Source organism: Heterocephalus glaber, unplaced genomic scaffold (assembly GCF_053883595.1).
Source record: "Heterocephalus glaber isolate CG9 unplaced genomic scaffold, H.glaber_assembly_v1.0 deba00001472, whole genome shotgun sequence".
NCBI classification, from domain to species: Eukaryota; Metazoa; Chordata; class Mammalia; order Rodentia; family Bathyergidae; genus Heterocephalus; species Heterocephalus glaber.
The window spans coordinates 93,407,651-93,425,383 of record NW_028258315.1 but is presented as its reverse complement, the minus strand read 5'-3'; the positions used below and the strand labels follow the sequence as shown (position 1 = coordinate 93,425,383).

The following is a 17,733-nucleotide window of genomic DNA, read 5'->3' as shown; positions in this document are numbered from 1 at the left end:
CCATAGAGAGTTGCAAAGTGAGAAAGGTAATCTTGAGAAAAGAACAAAGCCAATTACGACTTCAACCCTGGCTTCATGGAGGGGGGGACCCTCCACACTGTCGGCAAAAGGTAAGTGGGATAGCATCAGCAACCTTGGGCACAACAGAGACTAGCAGTACTAGCTGCAGGAGAATGCCTGTTACAGCTTGTTTCTAGATGTCCCCAAAGCCTCATGAGGTCATAGGTGGGGCTTTTCAGAGATGGCTGGATTTATGGTGTGTGATGCTGGGGTTTTGGGTGCGTGATGCTAGGATTAAGGGTATTCGATGCTGAGATTAAGGGTGTGTGGTTAGTAAATTAGTCCACTGTTTGGTTTGGCATAGTTCTGGGTGTGGATAATGGGAAAGCCCACCTCAGGTGTGGGTGGCACCACCCAAATAGCAGGTAGGCTGGAAAGGATAAAAGGGAAAGGCAGGCAGCTGCTGCTTCTTTACTACTTCAAGCTTTGCTGCCTTCCACCTGCCATGAACTGTTTCTCCTCTGTGATGCCCCTCTGTCATGCCACCCTGCTTTGGATCCAGTCAACTATGAACTGAATCTTCTACAATTTGTGAGCTACAATAAACCTTTCCTTCTTTAACTTTAGGTGCTGGGTATCTTGTCTCAGCAATGGGAAAAGTAACTAAGACAATGCCACAGTCCTCAAGGCATCATATCCAGTTTGGGGAGCTGGCTGGCCTAAGACTGACTGCTCTGCTACAAAGAAGTAACTCACTTTGGGCTTCCACTGCTACCCAGAACCAAAGCTGCTACAACAGTCACTGCTAGATGCCTTCTTACCTTAAGGGCCAGTCCCCTAATAACTCCAGAAGCCTTGGGCCTGTACATGCTTCACAGAACAGAGGACAACCCCCTCAGTGCCCTACAGCTCCATGGCCGGCAGGTATCATAGTCACAGCTCTCCCACCTGCACTTGTCCCTCAGAAACTGAGGAAGGTCTCCTCAGTCAACAACTTTGGGTCTGTGGCTGCTGATACAGACTCCTGGATTTACCTTGCCCATCCACTGGGAGCTGACAAAGGTTCCAGGTGAGTCCCACAGCTCCAGGACATTGCTACCAGTGGCCCAATCCTTGGTACCAACACAAAGCGGGGAAGGTACCTTTCCCAGCCCACAGCCTAGAGACTGCAGCTATTGGTGGAAAGTCACTAAGCCACCCATACCTATCCACCGGGAGCCAGGAAATGTCCCAGCAGCATCCCTTATCTCCAGGAACAAGGGTGACAGCAGCTCCAATCCTCAGCACCATCTGCACTCACACTGTGGAAATGAAGGAAGGACTCCTACCCAACTTATGGCCTTAGGACTGTGATTGCTGGTGTCAAAAGCCTAGCATCACTCATGCCTGTCCCCGGGGAACTGGAGAAGTCCCACCCATGTCCCATAGCTCCAAGAATTTAGCTACCAGAAGCCCCAGCCCCCAGTACCACCTGCATTAACTTTGGGAACAAGGGAAAGTCTTCTCCCCACACACAACCATTGGACTACGGCCACTAGCACCGAGAGTCCGACTGTCTTAGTTACTTTTCTCAATGTTGAGACAAAATATCCAATACCTAAAGTTAAAAGAGGACAAGTTTACTTCAGCTTATAGTTTGTAGAGGTTTCAGTCCATAGTTGGCTTGAAAAAGGTAGAGTGGCATGGCAAGGGGGTGTCACAGAGGAGGAGAAACCGTCCACGGAAGCAGGCAGGAGGCAGCAAAGCAGCAAGCAGCAGCAGTAGCTAGCCTTCCTCTCCCTTGTATCCCATCCAGCCTTTTGGGTGGTGCCAGCCACATCCAGGGTCACCACACCCTTAATCTCAGTATACACTATTAATCCAAATCACACAGCCTCATCCAGCCACCTTTGGAACTCCCCACCTATGACTATATGAGGCTTGTGGGGGGGATCTAGATACAAGCTATAACATTGACATCATCCAAATTTATCCCTGGGACCAGTGGAAGATTCTATCCATGCCCTGCAGTGCCAGGACAATGGCTACCAGTACCACAAGACTTGGCCCCACCAGCACTTGCTCTGCGAGATCTAGGGACATTCCCATCCACATTCTGAAGCTCCAGGACTACAAATACCAAAGCCACAAGGCCCATAGTACCACTTGCACTGGACCTGTGGGACCTAGGGAAGGTATCCTGCATATCCTACACTTCCAGGAGCATGTGCCATAAGCCCAAACATTACCTGCATATGTGCCAGGGGACCCAGGGAAGGTCTTCCTCATATCCCATAGATGTGGGGCCACAGCTGTTGATTCCCAAACCCCAGAATCACTTGTGTTTGTCCCAAGGGTATCATCCAAATCAAATAGCTCCAGAAAAATGGCTACCATAACTCCAAGTCCCACACACAACTCTCAAGCCACCCACAATCGCCCACGTGGGACCTAGGGAAGATCCCTGATAGGTGCCACAACCTCCAATCCATGGTTCAGTCCCATAGACCCCGGCATCATCTGTCCTCATCCCATTCTCACCACTTGTATTTAATATAGCACTGGAAGTCTTAGCAAGACCAATACAGCAAGAGAAAAATAGACAGGGCATCCAAATTGGAAAGGAAGAAGTTAGATTATTCATGTTTGCAGATGACATGATTTTATATAGAGAAAGACCTAGATATTCCATCAAAAAGGTGTTAGAACTAATAACAAATTCATCCAAGTTGGAGGATACAAAATCAACATACAAAAATGTAGTATTTTTATTTAACAATAACCTATTTGCTGATAAAGTAAGAAAGCAATCCCATTCAGAATAGCTACAAAAATTAAAAAGTTCAAACATAAATTTATGCAAGAAATTGAATAGATGCACAAATATTATATCTAAAAAAAGAAATCTTAGAAGAAAATTTAAAATTATTTAGATGGCACAAGATATTAGAAAGCAAATAGACAAATTGTAGACTTAAGGTACAGCCCCTTATCCATATTTTTACCTTTTATACTTTTAGTTATTCACAGTCTAAAAATATTAAGTAAAAAATTCCAGAAGTAATCAATTCATGTTTTAAATAACTTTTATTACAGTACATTATTATAATTTTTCCATTTCATTATTAGTTATTGTTGCTACTAATCTCTCACTGTAACTAATTTATAAAGTAAACTTTACCACAGATATCTATAGATAGGAAAAAAGATAGTATATAAAAGGTTCAGTACTACCCACAGATTTTGTTTTCTACAGAATGCCTTCCAACATATCCTTATCCATAGATAAGGAGGTCTATCATAAATAGACAAAGGATATTTTACAGAAAGTACGTGGAAAAATGATGACACACATTGAAAAGAATAAACCAAGAATACAACTAAATTGAAAAATGGACAAAAGAAATGAATGAGGAGTCAGACACCCAGAATCCTTTTCCTATCCTGGCAAAACATGAAATGTTTTTATTTCTCAGAGCTGGTAACAAAGAAATTTTGAATAAGTGAGCACCAGCATAGCTGAGAATGGCGTGTGGTACCATAAAAGACAGAGCAATTCCTTGAATGTGGACATGCTATTTTTGGAGGCCTCCAGACATATGCCCCACCCGGTTCCCCTTCAGTCTGGCAGCCCGCTTTTCTTTCCAGGCAGAACAATGAAAAGTTCTCCTCTGGAGGATTTGAGCAGCCAACAGCAAAGACCCAAAGATATTAACATTATCGTGTCTCACAACTAAATGGTTGAACTTGATCACTGTACAGTGCTTCGTACATAAGTCATTGACTTCAAGGAAATGCCAGGGGAAGTCTCAAGCTTCACAGACGATGTTCAGTGTTTCCTCCAGCACTGGCAACTAGAAGCAAAGATTCTATTCAGGAACTGCTGGTCCATGGCAGTCTATGCAACAGAAAAGGACGTGGCCTGTTGCTGCTATTTACTTGGTTCAAGATGAAGCAGAGTATAATGCTTGTCAACCTTCCCTTAAATAGAAATAAATAAGTTCTTCTGGAAAAGTGATATAAGCTTTGAGCATAAGAGACATACAATGTAATAAAATTATGTCCCAGCCTTCAGGCCCTAACACCAGCTGTGAGGTGAAAACATTCAAACTTCCTATACGTGGGAACCAACATTTGACCTGATAAAATAGCGAAGTTAGAGCCCGGAATTTAGCTCAGTGGCGCCATACCTGTCTCACAAGTGCAAGGTCCTGAGTTAGATCTCCCCGGTACCAAAAAAAAAAGCGAAGTTATTTTCAATAGATATAGATATCTGTTTAAACAAATGTATAGGCCTAATCAGATGTTTCTGATTTGTTGAAGGCTGTGAATTGCATTATTTCCAATATGATCCTTTGTTACAAATTGTCACATGAATATTTAACTAGGGTATTAACTAAATTCTACTTTTTTTAACATCCTTCTATTGTTAGATTAATAAACGGAATCACTTGAGATGAATGGCAAGACTGGGATGGAATACAAAGCTGGGTAGGCCAGGACAGAGGCTTAGCCCAGCGTGGAGACACCTCCAAACGGGACAGTGCCCTGTTCTACGGCAGACTGAGCATGGGCCAAGCTCCTCTGCCTCCTCACTCCCAGAAATCAGTGCCTCTCCCAGGAGCAGCCATGAGTTGATCTAGGATGGAACCGCACAGGAAGTTCAAGAAATGCTGTCTCCCTCCGGCCTAAATGTACATGCTAAACAGTCCTGCAAAATGCAAACTTCAGCGTCACTGGCAGACAGTTAATCCATACCAACTAAGTTTCTGGGAAATACGTGGACGAGGCCACCCTGACACAGTTAGGCAGTTAAGAATACATTTCTGCTCTGATCGCTTAGAGGTCCAAACTGAAAGCCCAGTATCTGGTCAGCCTGTTTGGCTTTGACCAAACCACAAATGGAGTGCTATTGTCCAGAAGAAAAGTAGGTAATAAATGACCAAGTTGTTGCTTTGATGAGCAATTATCCTAAAAAGGAAAATTGACATGGTGCTTTCAGTTCATATTAGGATTTGGAGTTTCACACCAGGATCTAAAATAACCATGCTCTTCTTTCTAAAAAAAACTGAGGAATTTCGCTACCCAAATTAAAACTGGAGATATAAGGGAAATGAGGGGAAAAAAGAATTAAAATATAGTATGTACAGATGCAAATTCCCTGTGATGGATGTGAGCACTATGTATGGCAAATATGTACTAATAAAAATTTTTCTAAAAAGCTTCTGCACAGCAAAGGAAAAACATTAAAAAAAATTTTTTTTTTGTACTGGGGATTGAATTTAGGTCCTTGCACTTATGAGGCAGGCGATGGCACCACTGAGCTAAATCCCCCATTTTTAAAAAATTTTAAATGAGATATACAATATGGTATAAATAAAAAATTATAACTGAAATTTGTTATAGAGTAAATGTACTTTGTCTCTTATGAGTTAATTGTTATGGAACCCAGATAATACTGTAAAATTTATGTAAACCTAATTAATATCATAAAAATATAAAATTTAATTTTTATAATTTTTATAACATTAAAGTTTAATATTTCTTGACCTTAATTTAATTACATCTATGAATTCTTAATTGAGTTTGGGAAGTTAAACTAGAATTTACCTAAGGTAAATATGAGTGATATTCATCCAAAGGCTATAAAGGAATTGAAGACTATCACTTAATGGTTCAGAGAAAATAGGTAATGGTACTACTGCTCAGAAAATTAAAACAGTAAGAGAGATAAATATAGATCAAAATTTCAAATAACTATATGTGTCTTTAGTCCATATTTTATGGTGGTTGCCTGATAATAGTTTGGGATTTTTGCTAAGTATATAAGAATATATGTTTCCCTGTATCAACTCCTCACAAGGATTATGACCATTATGTACTATAAACATGTACTAATAAAAAATAAAAATTGAACAGAAAAATGGAGTTCTTTATATATTCCAGATACGAGTCCTCTGTCTGAGGAATGGACCCCCAACATAAAAGACCCATTCAAACAATGGTCAAGTGAAAGGAACAGCCACTTCAAAGAAAAAGTACAAATGATCAATAAATACATGAAGAAACGCTCAACACTGCTGGCCATTAAAGAAATGCAAATTAAAACAATACGGAGATTCCATCTTATCCCCAAAAGAATGGCCATCATCAAGAAATCAAATAACAAATGCTGGGCCTGGGATTTAGTTCAATGTTTCCACCACCTGCCCAGCAAGCATAAAGACCAGAATTCGATCCCTGGTACCAAAAACAAAAAAACATACAACAAATGCTGGCAAGGCTGTAGGGAGGGGGGACCTTTCTTCACTGCTGGTGAGAATGTAAACTACTACAATCTCTATGGAAATCAGTATGGCGATTCCTCAAAAAACCTGAAACTCAATGTTCCATTTCACCCAGCTATTCCTCTTTTAGGTATCTTCCCTAAAGAGTTAAAGACATCATATTACAGTGATAAATGCATAGCCATGTTTATAGCAGAACAATTCATAACAGCTAAATCTTGAAAGGGATCTATATTTCCACCATCAGATCAATGAATAAAGAAAATGTGGTATTTACACAAAATGGAGTACAACTCAGCCAAGAAGAAAAACCAAAGTCATTTGCAGGAGAATGGATGCGCCTTGAGACCCTAATGTTAAGTGAAATAAATCAGACCCACAAGCTTAAATATTGCATGGTTTCTCTTATATGAGAAACCCTAATCATAAATAAAGAACAAAATAAAAGGTAATAGGAAGGAGGGAGAAAGATCTCTCCCAAATGGGAAGGGGCTCGAGAGATGCAGGGGGGGAACCGGGATGACAAACAGAATGAAGACGTGATATGTGCATACACCTACTCCACCCAAGGAGTGCAAACATTATGTACTGCAAATATGTCCTACTAAAAAAGCAAAGTAACATATGGTCTAAAAGTAAAAAAAAGAAAGAAATAGAAATTGGCATTATCACTGTCATTGCGGGAAACGTGAGACATTCTTCCTGGCTTTAAACAAGTAAAAGTTTTTATGAATAAAAGTATATGTTTTATATATATTTATATAAAGAATATATGTTTCTAGTATATTTGAAATGGTGAGGGCTCAGAATTTTTTTTAATTAATGGGCTTTAAACTGGGCATAGTGGTGCACGCCTGTGATCCCAACACTTGGGAGGCTGAGGCAGGAGGATCACAGTGAGGTTGAGGCCAGCTTGGGCTAAATAGTGAGCTCAAGGCCACCCTGAACTACAAAGTGAGACCCTGTCTCAATTAATGGGCTTTAATTTTTAGTTTTAGGTTGAAAAAATCCAGCAGAAGTATGGAGAATCCTCACATATATCCATCATCCTTACCTCCTGTCTCCCCTATTTTAACATCTTGCATTTGTATAGTACATTTACTATAATTAATGAGCCAGAATAGATGTTATTATTAACTGCAGTTCATAGTTTAGGTTATTTGTAGCTCTCAGTATTGTACATTCTATGAGTTTTGACAAATGTATAACATATTGCCACCATTACAACAGCAGCACACAGAATATTTTCATTGCTCTAAAACTCCTCTATGCTTCACTATTCACCCCTTTCTTCCTCTCTTCTTTCAAACAACTGGAAACCACTGATATTGTCATTGTCTCTGGAGTTTTGCCTTTTGGCCCAGAACTTTTTACTTTGTATTCCCTCGGAAAAATGTTGGCCTTGTTTTCCTTTTTAAACAGTTGGTGCCCCAGTGATTCTTGACACAGGGGACAAACGAGACCTGCACTCTGAATTCCAGAACACTTGAGCCAAAAACCAGAAAGAAAAGAAAATAAACTATAAACTTTGGAGTAACCTAGAAATTCAAACACACTGCTTATAAAGAGAATATATATCATGGAATATCAAAGCCCATCAATAAAGAAAATCATGTAGCTCAAAACAAGAGAAAATTATACTTATGAATTATGACATCAAGTAATATTTAAAAAGTGCAAAACTGGACATAGGAGAATGGAAGAATGAATTCATTCACATTCAAGGAAAATGGAAAGTCTGTTTATCGCTATAGGCCTGAGATCACTGGCCATTGTGCATCAGCCCCTTGCTCGGATGAAATGATGTGATAAGAAGTTTTAATAACCAGGATTAGTTTCTAGACACTACTCTGTCAGAATGTCTAGGGGTTATGACAGGGAACCAGATTGAAAGGGCTCGCATTGGCTAAAATGTGACAAAGTATGAATGTGAATAAAAAAGAAATTTTTATGGCTGTACTGAAAATGTGCTTCACAGACAAAATAGTTTAGAAAAGTAAGATAACAAAATATAAATAGTCATTTCATCTCATCAGCCAGGTTTAACACGAGTTTCACTCCCTTATTTACAAAAATCATGTTAGAATAAAATTATTTTTAGTTTGAAAATTAACTGGTTAAAGATTCTGTGAAGTTCTCTGAGTATAATGAAAATAGAATTACTTGTTTGGGAGCTACAAAATTCTGCCCAGACATTTTAATACAGAAGCACTCAATTGCTGAAATTATAGAAAGAATCATCATTAATGCACAAAAGGAGACTCTGAACCCTAGCTCCAACCACATGTGAATTTAGGTTATGTTTGATTTCTTCTGAGCCTCAGTTTATTCATTGTAAAATTATGAAACTACTATCTACTTCATGGTGGCTGTAAGTATTGACATCACAGATGTGATCTGCCATGTACACCTGTCTCATAATCATGAAACATAAGGTCCCATTCATTAAATATTTCATACTAGTAAGGGGGAATTGGAATTATATAGTTGTATTCACTTTAATTTACATAAAGAAATAAAGAGGGGGAAAATATGTAGCAAATAAATAGTTTCTTAGACTAGGAGAAAAGAGGAAACTAGGATGGTAGAAATGAGACTATTAATACCTCTTTATATTGTTTTGGTTGAATTTAAATCAACTTAAAATAAATTCAAATAGTTCTCTCCCAAACTATATACTAGGCTAAATGTTCTCTATGATACTCAGTTATTTTTCATATTTCTAATAATAAATTGCTCTTCCAGATTCAGCTGCATAGCCATTACCCTTCACTTTCTGTAACCTTCTATGATTGCCAGTTAGCACCACAAAATAAAATGCAATTTCGCCATTTGCACCAGACTTCCAATCTCTCTTTGTTCTTGTGTCAAATCCATAGACATGCTGATTCTAGATATCCACATAGATTGTTACCATTTCAGATTTCTCCTTTATTTTCTTAAGAGTTATAAGAAAATATACTTTGAAAACAATTTCTTTGGGAATACCCATACACCCACCCTAAAAATCTTTACCTCAAACAATCTTTGAATGTAGCCTTTAATATGAATTTACATCTGTACTACTGCCAATTAGTCTCCTACCTAGAAATTCCAATGCTGACAATAAAAAATCCAAATAAGAAAATGAGATGATATTGCTTTGGGGCATTACAGTAGGAGGACTTTTCATTTTTTTTCCCCCATAGATAATTTGTGGGTAGAGAACGGAATGTGAATTGAAGATGCCTTTAGTTTGTATTCAGCCTTGGTGTTAAAACTTTCTCTATACTCAAGAAATTTAGAGAAATAATTACCACTTATATTAAATTATATTCAAAATGTGATATATTATGAGGTTTGCTAATGACAATGTTCATGCAGATCCCAAATCCTACTGCTTTCTCTTTTCTCTTAGGGGAATAGTCTCTTTAAAAAGATTTGAGAATCTGGTTTAACTACATAACTGTGCTTATTTTTTTCAGTTCAGATAATTCAGGAAATGAAAATGAAAGCTGTTCATGCCTAAAATGAAGATGCACTATAATTAGAGATGCAGGAAAAGCATTAACCTAGTTAAAACACATGTCTTTTATTAGGTAGGAGCAAGAATGAAAAAAATAAAGTTATGCTTTCAAGATTTCTAGCTTTTTTTTCAGAGATGCTGGCACCAAATGTGAGTATCTTATAGCATGCCAATTTAGAGAAGGAAACTCAGAGAGATTCAACAATCTTGGGTATTTTTCTCTTGGACATTTAATTCCAAGGACACAGTTTAAAAAGATACAACTTGACTGAAGTGACAGGCCTAACCTCTAAGGAGCCAATTCTGAAATTCAGGCTTTCATTTCCTTTGAAATTAACTAAAATGAAGATACACAAAAACTGTTTCATATCTATAAGCATACCAGCCTTCTCCTTTAGGAAAAGACAATCTCTTTCTGCAAGTGCATTTACAAAATCTCCATTCAGAGAGAAAACTAGAGTCCCAGTTGACATTTCAATAGGATTGTTGCACAAGAATTCATTAACCTTGAATATTTCCTTCCTCGAATGAGACACCTTCCAACAAGGTCAACACACAAAAATCAACAGCTTTCCTCTACACGAACAAAAGACTCACTGAGAGAGAAATAGGGCAAATAATTCCTTTCACAATAGCATCCAAAAAACTGAAATATCTAGGTATCAACCTAAAGAAAGAAATCAAAGACCTTTTCCCTGAAAACTATAACACTCTGAAAAGAGAGACTGAAGATGATATCAGACAAAGGAAAGACATTCCTTGCTCCTGGGTAGGAAGAATTAACATAGTGAAAATGGCCATACTTCCAAAACTGCTATATAGATTTAATGCAATTCCAATTGAAATCCCAGCAGCATACTTCACAAACCTTGAGAAAACAATCCAAAAAATTCATTTGGAACAAGAGACCCAGAATAGCAAAAGCAATTCTAAGTAACAGAGACATGGCAGTGGGTATCACAATCCCCAACTTGAAACTCTACTACAAAGCTACTGTGATAAAAACAGCATGGTACTGGCAAAGAAACAGACCTGAGGACCAGTGGAACAGAGTAGAAGATGCAGAAACAACTCCAGACACACTCAGCCTCCTTATCTTCGACAAAGGAGCCAAACACCCTCACTGGAGGAAAGATAGACTCTTTAATAAATGGTGCTGGAAAAATTGGATTTCAACCTGCCAAAGATTAAAACTAGACCTGTATCTCTCACCATGCACTAAACTAAAATCAAAATGGATTAAAGATTTAAATATTAAAATAGAAATGCTGAATCAGCTGGAACAGAGGTTAGATATAACTCTTGAAGACATTGGTGTAGGAAAAGATCTTATGAAAGAAACCTCAGTTGCCCATGAACTAGTACAATCAACAAATGGGATCTCTTCTTATTAAAAAGCTTCTGTACAGCAAGAGAAACCAGGAGCAGTGTGAAGAGACAACCCACAATGTGGGAAAAAATCTTCACCTGCTGTTCCTCAGACAAAGGTCTACTATCTCCAATCTATGAAGAACTTAAAAAAATCAGATCTCCCAAATTTAAAGACCCAATCCAAAAATGGGCATCTGAAATGAACAGACATTTCTCAGACAAAGAAGTAGAAATAGCAAGTAAACATACAACAAAATGTTCAACATCACTGGTCATTCAAGAGATGCAAATAAAAACAATGCTGAGATTCCACCTCACTCTAGAATGAATGGCTGCTATCATGAAATCAACCAATAACAAATGCTGGCAGGGCTGTGGGGAAAGAGGAACCCTGCTCCACTGCTGGTGGGAGTGTAGACTGGTGCAACCACTGTGGAAATCAGTGTGAAGATACCTCAAAGAACTAGGACTGGAAGTCCCATTTGACCCAGCTATTCCCCTGCTGGGTATCTTCCCCAAAGAATTGAAAGAAGCATACCACAGTGATATATGTGCACCCATGTTCATAGCAGCACAATTTGTAATAGCTTAAACTTGGAAGCAGCTCAATTGCCTATCAACTGGAGGCTGGATAAAGAAAACGTGGTTTTTTAATAAAATGGAGTACTACTCAGCCATCAAAAATGAGAAATTAGAGACATTTATAGCTAAATGGATGCACATTGAGGTGATATTCTTAAGTGAAATAAATAGGACACACATGTGTAAATACTGAATAGTTTCTCTAGTGTGAGAAACTGAAAGTGTAAATAAGGACTAAAAGGTGTAATAGATAATGTGAAATAAGAAGAAAGGGGGCAAAGGGGAAGGGGAAGTGGGAGGGGTAGGGGAAAGGAAAGAAGGGAATGGAATTAATATGAGAAAATGAAAAAATGGAAACAAAGTCTTTGTAGATAGGGAGGGATGGAGGGGTTGAAGGGAGGGCAGGGGAAGGGGGAAAAATAAGAACCAAGAGAGATTATGTAAAAGTGCAAATTTCCAATGATGAATGTCATTATATTGGATACCTAAAATGTACCAATGATTAGAATGAATAATTGATAATGCAAAATAAGAAGAAAAGGTCCAAAGGGATAGGGGAAGTGGGAGGGGCAGGGGAAAGGAACAATTATGAGAAATGGAAAAAGTGGAAACAAAGTCTTTGTAAATAGGGAAGCGCGGAGGGGGTGAAGGGAGGGCTGGGAACGGGGAAAAATAAGAACCAAGATGCATCACGTACAGGTACAATTCCCAATGAGAAATGTGAATGTATTGTGTACCTAAAATGTATCAATGAAAGAATTTAAGGAAAAAGAAAAAGAAAAAAAAATTTATCTAAGTAAATCACAAAAAAAAGTGGAACAACTCACTGCAGTATTTTTGAAAGTTTATGTATAAATAAATAAATAAATATAAAAGACCCCCTTCTCCACCTGTGTCTATGTCTCTCTGTCTCTGTCTCTGTTTCTTCCCTCCCCTCCCTCCAACACAGAGTCTCACTGTGTAATTCAGACTGGCCGTGAACTCCCAGGCTGACCTCAAACCCCCAGAGATCCTCCTGCCTCAGCCTCCTGAGTGAGCACCATCAGGCCTGGCCCCCTTTCTCTCACACCCAGGAGCCCCAGGAGCCTTTTCACTGGCCTGCTGTTGTCCTGCAGAGTGCACTCCTTCCCCATCTTCAGGAAGTGTACACCTTCTCTGCTTTTTCTGGGTGTCTCGCCAGTTCTCTGGTTCCCACAGGACCTTCCACCCAGTGAGGGGGAAATGTTGAACTCTGACATACCAACCCGTATTGTGTGCAGAACTGAGGAACAAATGTAATTTTTAAAAATAATATTAATAGCCTTTGAATGTTGTTAATATTACCCAAAAATGTCACCAAATTTACAAAATCGCATAACGTATTATCAGTGTTCTAACTAAGTATGCAGTGCCCTTTAACTTGCTCTTTATCTATCAATCCTAGTCAACAACCAAGGCCAACTCTCCACTGAAATCTGGCTCACGTTGTCAAATTAAGGGGCCCACCTGGGATCTGAACCTAGCCTGCGGGAATCAGAGTGGTTCAGAAGGGGCCGGGAAGAGAGACTGTTACAGTCCTCACTCTGTGACATAGAGCCTAGGACTCCAAATTTGGGAGCATCTAAGCCACACTGCAGCTTGATCGCTTGGTGGCACAGAGGAGCCTTTGTATCAATGAATGAGCTCATTCAAACCTTTTCAAATGCACTTTCCGTGAAAGTTAATGGGAAAATTAGTGGCCGTGTTTTCTGTTTCTTTTTAATTCCCTGAGAAAAGGCTCCATGAAGTATAGAAATTTCATACAAGAATGTTGAGTAGGTATATAAAATACACAATTATGTGTAAGGGCTCCAACTCAGAGAAATGCTAATGAGAATCAAGAAATGACTTTAAAGGAATGTGTTACACTTTCTCTTCTATAATTCTTTGTTTTTCACTTTCCTGAAAGTCTGGTTCTGTGGAGAGCAATTATGACCTTTGCCAGAGCAGATTAAGAGCTTAGGTGATAAATCAATGGAATTGGGGATGTGTAGGACAGGAAATAAAAGTCTTGTAAGCAAGGCAGCATCTTTTGGCCAGCGGTGATCTCTCCACGCCATTTGTGAGTTTCTCCAGGCTTCCCCCTGCTTTGGACAAACCTGCCCGCAGAAGGAATGTTTACTCAACTGCTGGGATGCGTGCAAAGTAAGACATCATCACTCATTAAACATGTTTTCATTCCCTCCTGAAATGCCTCTTCCATTTAAGGACCACTTTGTTCTCAGCAAGCCACCATAAGTCACTTCAGTGGCAGTTTGAGGATGGAACCTAGCTAGGCCCCTGGTCTTCCCACTGTCAGACCTTCAAAACAGCATTCCAAACTACAGAGGCATGGCTTTGAAAGAGACCAAAGGCTTTGAGACTGACATTCTCCTCCCTAACTTGAGGGATGAGCTGGTACAAAGAGAAGTGCTCTTCTAATCTTTCCAAACAAATGCACTGAAGGGAGTGAGTGTTAAACAAATGAGGGCTGCTCTTTGCCAGGCAGATGGCTCCAGCTGTGCCACATATGGAAACATGCAAAGCTCCGGCCCCTACTCAGAGGGACACGACCTGGTGATGGTGCTTTGTAGGTTGCGTGGAATTTACTGGACTCTGCTTTAGCCATATTTACTGGAGCCCTCAGGATGAAGAAGGCGCAGCTTGATGCCAGCAAACACATTTAAAAGCAGCCTTTCTGTTGCCTTCAAGATTAAAAAAAAAACAGCATGGAGAAGACACAGACTGCCCTCCAAAAGCCTAAACATTTCATGAAAGGAGAAGCTCAAAGGGGAGAGAGTCTTTAAAATTATAGGCAGCTAAATTAAATAGAAATTAATATACAGTCAGAGAGGGACTGAGCCCTCAAGGAAGTCAGAAGAAAAAATAAAGCAATCAGATTTGTGTCTGTAGGCACATCTGAAGACAGGCCTCAAGATAAAGATGCAATGGCCAGGCCTCCATGCCTCCCTAAGGGACAAGCAGTAACTTGAAATTATACTGTAATTAGCACCACCTGGTCCAGGAAGTCCAGCTAGGCATCAATAGCCCAGGTGGGTGACCACAGCATCCAGACCCATCCCTTCCCAAAAATGCCTTAGGTCTTTCTGTGTACCCTTGCTATGTGACCTGCTTCCCCACTGGATCAATATTAGCTAAGCAGTTCATTGTACCCTCACTGTACCCAGGCACCCATTGTACACATGTTGTACCCACACTGTGACTTTGCTGTATCAATTACCCCTGACAAAGGCCCTTGGTGGCCACCCACTCAGGACCCTTCCTGTCTCTCAGGAGCTATCTCTCAATAAACCTTTCCTACTCTTAATCTCCTTTGTGCTTTGGAATTCATTCTTTGATTTCAGGGGACATGAATTCGACACATCTGACATCTAGCAGGTTGGGAGTTATATTCTCCTATATCACAAAGGTGGGCAAGGAAGAAAAAAGAAATTAAGGTGATAGAAGAACTACTTAGTCAATAAATTGAGTAGTTCCAATCTAAATCTATTCCTTGGTAGCATCAAGTACTGGAAATGCTGCCTCCCCTGGGACCTCTACCCTGGAACCTGTTTCCAGTGAGATATTTAGAAAGATTAGCATGCTGCTACCGGAGGACAGGAGTTAGTAACAGAGACAAACATTGAAGCAAAATAAAATTGTTAATGAAAACTGAAAAATGAACTGATATTTAAAGTACGCCTTTATTGATTTGTTTTATTAAAATATATTTTAAAATTAGATTTAAAGAAGCATTTCAAATCTCAAAAAGTAATTTTTGAAAGAACATTCAAAAGAGCTTTAGGAAAGCCTAAGGTTTGTCTGAAGATGTTAAAATACAACTAGATGATTCTGCAGAGAGGAAAAGTTCAAACGTGAAGCAGTAATGAGCTTGAGAAAAAAAATGCCAGGAGATGAAAGAGATTCTTTGGCACTTCAGCATTTTTCTTGGTACATAATATGTAGCATCTTTTTATGTAGTTTACAAAGGAAAAAGCTCTTTGGTTCCTGGAGAGAGTGCTTGGTATACAGCTTAGATGGCTACCTCTCTGAAAAGCAACAATTACAGCTAGTGTAATTAAAATAGTTACAAGAGAAATGGGTACAGATCCTTATCAGGATGCAACTTCAAAATGCCATTTTTAGGAAATTTGGAGAAAATTAGGTATTCATGCACACACTTAGACCATTTAGACCAACAACGTATTTTACAAAAGTTAGTTCTAATGCTGCAAGATGTTACAGTTTGAACAGTGCCGCCAACACATTTCTTCATGATGGATCACACTTGGAAGGAGTAAAGCTCAAATCCAGTTTAGCGTCTGAGAATGAGTCATTCAGAATTCCCCTAAGTGCCTGCAGGGAGAGGCTCCGGGGAAGCTGGCAGAGTGCGTGGAAGCTGGAGTTATGGTTACTTTCGCTGTGGAGTTAACAATGCTGTATCACTATGACTCAAACTGCAAGCTAGCCTTCCAGACTAGCAAATAACGGCTTCTAAGAATAAATATGTTTTCTTCCCATCTACTGAGTAAAACTATATGGCATTCTTGGGTTCATATTTTCTTTTACACACATTACAAAGAACACGGGCAAAGAAAAGCACCCACTTTTATTGATAGTGCAGATAACTTAGTCGTGCTTGTCTCACTAAATTTCTTCGCTAGGTTGCAACTGTGATTACTTTTTGCTTGTGTGGGCACAGGTAGCATTTTTAGTAAAGACTCACTTTTAGTAAACACATCCCCTGATCTCACATTTAGGAAAGAAGTGGCTGAGAGACCACCATGAAATAAAATGACGTCAAGAATCCTAACAGACGATCGGAGACTGACCTGGGTTCTATGGCACCAGCAATCCTTCCTTCCTTCCCCACCTTCCTTCCGGTGGAGGAGGCCTTTGGGGGACATAATTATAAGGAAGTTGGGAGCTGAGGGTGATCCCTCTTAGCACAAGAGAGGTTGGTTTATATAACTGACTTCCTGGGGTAGGACTGAAGAAATAAAAGACAGGCAGAAAGGAGACAAGGAAATCATAAGTAAAACTTCTACTTTGAAGAAGACTGCAACTTCCAGGACCCAGTTGAAGTTACCCAAGATGATCCATGCCAGCATTCCTTTGGTTAAATTTAGGCTCCTTCCCTTCCAAACCCATCATACCCCAAATCCCTCAGGAATACTCCAAGTCCATGATGAGCTTCACTGAGAAAGTAAGGAGCAGGAAACTGATCTAAGATAAACGAACAGGTTAAGAGAATGCAGAGAATGCTTAAATTACCTATTCCAAAAATCTGGACCCTTTACCTGTAGAATGGGCCAGTACACTTCTTGGGAGGTGGGTGACCTTTCTTGGGGATCCCACCCCTTCAAAAGGAGCATATTCTCTGTTCCAAGAAATAATAAGCCTCTCTCTTGAAGGGCCCGCGCTATTTCTTTGAGTGTATACCTTTTGATTTCGGCCTAACAAAAACCATTCCCATGCCTCTTACTGACTAGTCCTGAAAATCCTTTTCCCTTGACAGGAGCCAGTGAACCTGCAAACATTCTACGTTTAGGGTAGGTTAGGTTACTTATCTCAGTTTTGGGGACCTCTTTAGACCCAGGTGGTAAGATTTCTATTTCAAAAACTCTGAAAAGCTCAAGGCAAACTTCCTGGAGGACTGTAAGGTGCCAGCAGCTCCGATTCCCCATTGCCTCCCAGGATGGACTAGAGACCTAGTTTTAACCATATGGGAGGTTAGAGAAGTAAAACAAAAGGAAGGAGGAAGGGTGACCAGGGGAGAAGGGGCCTAGGGCAAACTTAACTTAAATAAGCTGTAAGAGTCCAGGGAGACAAGTTTTTTTAAAAATACCCCGGGGCTTGGAATTTCTGCAGTGAGCTCCCAGTAAGACTGTAATTTTTCCCCTGGCAATGGAGTATACTTGTACCAGAGCATTATATGCAAAACGTAAAATAAACTGCTACATATTCAGAAAGTAAATTCTGTTGTACACATGGCTCTTTTCTTGCTTCACT

At 39.6% G+C, this 17,733-nt stretch overlaps 1 long non-coding RNA gene across 9 annotated transcripts in view; it reads right to left on the bottom strand.

Moving 5' to 3' along the window:
* Window positions 1-17,733, bottom strand: part of LOC147826491 (uncharacterized) — a 222,929-nt gene that overhangs the window by 115,431 nt on the left and 89,765 nt on the right. The gene's annotated exons all lie outside the window — the stretch shown is intronic.